This window comes from Mus caroli, unplaced genomic scaffold, assembly GCF_978045245.1.
Source record: "Mus caroli unplaced genomic scaffold, Mus_caroli_1 scaffold_19, whole genome shotgun sequence".
NCBI lineage: Eukaryota > Metazoa > Chordata > Mammalia > Rodentia > Muridae > Mus > Mus caroli.
In genome coordinates, this window is record NW_028227274.1 from 46,455,958 (window position 1) to 46,460,496 (window position 4,539).

Here is a 4,539-nt window from a genome sequence, read left to right on the forward strand (position 1 = left end):
CTCCCCTGCCCTGCTCCCCAACCCACCCACTTCCTGGCCCTGGCATTCCCCTGTACTGGGGCATATAATTTTGCAAGACCAAGGGCCTCTCCTCCCATTGATGGCCTACTACTAGGCCATCCTCTGCTACATATGCAACTAGAGACACAAACTCTGGGGTTTACTGGCTAGTTCATATTGTTGTTCCTCCTATAGGGTTGCAGACCCCTTAGCTTTTTGGGTACTTTCTCTAGCTCCTCCACTGGGGACCCTGTGTTCCATCCAATAGATGACTGTGAGTATCCATCTTCTGCAGGCACTGGCATAGCCTCACAAGAGATAGCTATATCAGGGTCCTGTCAGCAAATCTGCTTTTAAAAAGAGCTTTTCTCTTTATATGCTTTCCCTCATGTATTTGTTATGCATCTATCCTGAAAACCAGCTCTCCCACTTCCATTTCTGAAAGCATACAGCTGTATGCTGCTTTATCAAATGTTTATTGCAAGTGTAGCTTCCAAGATAACTAATTGAAATTTGAAACTATTACAGGGATAATCTGACACAAACAGATGAACATTTTAGGTAAAGTTTAATCAAAGATGCAATTGACATAAACGTTATATTTGTCATACTTTATTATTTTTAAAAGGTTTATTTTAAGTGTGCATTTTGTATGTGATTACCTACTTAAGTGAGAGGAGGGTGTTGGATACACTGCAGCTGGAATATCAGGCCATGATCTGGGAACTAAAGTTGGGTGCTCTGGAAAGGCAATTCACAGATATGTTTGTTGTGGATAGCCCTGGGGCTAATTATATTTGATGTTAATTCCATTTTCTTGTGAGGGGCTGCGAACAAGGACTAAGTCAGCACTCAGGTGATTTCCCATAAACCGTCTTCCCACCTTAATTTGTAAAATAAAGGAGAGCTGATGATTGGGCAGAAAAAAAAGGGAAGATGGAGCAGAAGGTTGGGAGAGAGAAGAAGGAGAAAATCGAAGAGGGACAGGACACAAAGAAGTAGAAAGAGAAGAAAAGCAGAGCAGAAGCACGTGGCCTGGAGAAACCGCAAGTTCTAAGGGGTCTCATAGTTGTGGAAGATGGAAGTGTAGTGGTAGATCTGCCCAATCTAGGTGCACAGCATGTATTCATATTAACTAAGTCCTGCTTTCATTGCCGGGGCTTATTTGGGTTGGAGATTTACTGCAACACAGGTTGTATTTGATTTTACACCCAAGGTAAAGCCCAGATAAGGCGAGTACTATGCTGCTGAGCTTGAGACTCCACCTCATCACACACTACTGATATTTATTTTAGGTTTGTCTTACCCTCAAAAATCAGCCATAGCAAAGTGTAAGTGTGTCTTCCCTTATGTTCAAGAGGACATAGAAATTGCTTTTTCTAGTGCTCTAAAATAAGTCCTTTGAATCAAGTTTCTTTGATCTAATTGAGGGAATTTTTTTCATAACCTGAAATCATGGCTAGAAAATTTAAGATCTTATTACAAATATAAGATGGAGAAATATGTTCTGGGGAGGCAAATAATAATTCCCCATAAAACCAGAACATACAACTTTGCCATTTTTATCCAGCCCTCTGCATTTCTTCTTTAAGACTGTGTATGTAATCTTCAAAAGCCCAAGTCCCTTTCCAAAACACAACTATATTGCCTTAGTCAGAGACTCTGGGGCCTTTCTTTCTCTTCTGTAGTTGGTAAACTCAGTGATCCTTACTTTGTAATAGAGGTGGTCCTCACAGTATGACAGCCAGCAGTACTCAGAACTGTTATGGCATAAATTGTGACACTAGAATCATGGGTTCCCTCCCAGGTCAGCCTCTCAGCAGCTGTAGAATTAATCAGCATTTTAATGTTCCAGTACATAGTGATGTCTTTCTCACACTGAGGATAAAATGCATTTAATCGTGCACTTGGCATACAGAAAGTGTCCAGTAAATTAAATGATGACTCTTCTCATAACAAAGCCACCAGGCTTAGATTATATCTAGGAAACTTTTAAAATTTTTCCTCCAGTCAGAATCTTGATTTCAAATTAACTTTCTTTTATGTAAAGCAAAAAAAAAAGTCTATCCTATTAAAAGTGCCATGCAATGCGCTATTTCTACAGAACTAAATTTTAACCCCTTTGCACGAGAAAGCTACGTATCTTTATTTTATCTTGTACCATTTAACATGATACTTTTTATAAAAAGCTGCCTCCTTGTGATTTCCTTTAACGTGTAAAATTACAGCTCAGCAAATTTTACTATTACTTTGTATTGCAAAAATGACCACCTTGGTGTTTATACTTAACACTGAGGATCTGAGGATCCACAGGACCACAGCTAGAAGTAAGATATTGTAAACACAGCAGGAGTTCTGCTGAAGATAACTGGGCAGTGGGTCTTCCCCAGAGTAGAACCTGGTCACCACTGAGATCGAGTGCTCAGAAGTTGAGCTGTCTGAAAGAACTAACCTCCTCATAGGAATGGGTTGATTTAGAGGCACTCGAGTATTGTTGTCTTTAGAGAAAAGAAAACTTAGGTGTATGGCTTCTAGGAATAACATGGTAATGACAGAGAAATATAATGTGTAGAGAGGTTGGAAAGGACCACAGTTAGCTGTGGAGGGCAGCAGACTATGCCAGTTAAAGTTGTGAACAATGTTTCTTCTGTTGAGGTCCATTGGCCTCCTACATGTTCACTTCCACTGTTATCTTGCAGCCGCAGAAGCTCAGAAGAGTCAGGTCACTTTTCTCCTCCAAACACACTGCAGGTCAGATGTTCTCTCGTGGCTTCTTCTTCTACTGCTAGAAAATGGAAACAGACATTTATGGAGATTTCATGATTTGCCAATAATACTGCTTCCAATTTCTGCAATGCTGCTGTCTTAACACCTGTAAACATTTGGCCTTATCGTGCTCATAAAAACACACTTCACAGCCTTCTAAAATATGTGGTGTTTACTGAGGTATAACAATGCTACATCTGCTATGATTCTAATAAATCTGAACTAGGAGTGTTAAATCCAGAATGTCTGTTGTCAGTAGCCTGTGCCATCTCTAGTGGCAACATTTGTTTTTTGTTTTTTTTTTCTCTTGATTATTTCCCAAATCTCTCGAAAAGCAAGTGGATTAGAATGAAAAAAGAAGATGAAAGGAATATTGTTCAGCCATGGAACAATGTTATGATGAGAGAATAGCCTAACAATATGTGTAAATAAGACATTGGTGAGGGTATGAAAACAGCTTGAGCTTGAAATTTTTAAGTGTTCCATGCTATAAATAAGATTTTCCATGAACTTGTGAAATTTTAAATTTATAATCCAAAATAAAATATTTTCCTCTTAAGTACAGCTGAAAAAGAATATAGTATATTGTCCCTTTTCAAGGAACATCTACTATGCTGATAATCTTTTCTTTTTTTCGAGTTGCAGTTCTATATTTCCACTGATCCTCTGTTAAGAGGGAAGCACCCAGAGCAACTTGGTGATGCCATTTTGCTAATACTCACCAAATAAAGAATTGAATCTATCGTTCCTGCAGCTACCTAAGAGAAGTTTCAGATTAGGAGATGGTTACCATAAAGCCAACTAATACAACAATGTGGAGTAAGGCTTTTTCATTTAAAATATTGGATAAGTTTCTTTTTAAATTTGATATGTGTATGTGTCGGCATATGTGAATGTGTGTGTGTGTGTGCGTGTGTGTTTCTTTGCATGTATGTAGAGATATGCAAGTGTGCAAAACAGATCATAATTTTTCAGGAGCTGGTTCATTACATCCACCTTGGTATTGAGGCAGGGTCTCTACTGCATTGCTTATTTGCTTTCAAGGATGAAGCCGATCCTCTAGTCTCTGACTCCCATCTCAATACTGGATTGTTGGGATTACACTTGTCTGCTCTTGAATCCCAACTCTTGCTGGGTCCCAGGAATTACAGTCATGCAACTAGGCTTACACAGAGAGCACTTTTACACACTATTTTACACACTCTTTGGCTTCTCAGATACATTTCTTATAAATTATTTCCTTTATCTTCTTTTGTTTCTTTACATGGACACCTACTGTTTATGGCAATTAATCTTAGGAGAAGTGGTCTTTAGAATAAATACTGAAGCTATTATTAAGATAGAGCTGAGATGTTTTAAAGCATATTTTGGCCAAATTTACTACATTTATTTATGTTTCTGCATGGGTTTTGGCTCTGCAGATTGCATCATGATTCAGGGAACAGTTGGAGATGGGTTAGATCTGAAATAGTACTTTCACATTGTTGCCCCAGTTCTTTCCACAAAGTACATACTACTGGACAACCAAATTTTAATGTTTTACATTTATAATCTTTAGTTCTCATTTTAGTTTATGTTCTAGCAAATTACAACTGACACCGAGCATTAAAATATGTGGGCCTACGGGAGCCATTCTCATTCAAACTACCACTGATGGTCACTATAAAATTAGCAATATTGACAATATCAACCATACTGGAAAGACCAAATATATCATTAAAACTGTTTTACTCTCAGTACTAAAAGTAGTCTAAAGCAAAGATGAAAAATACA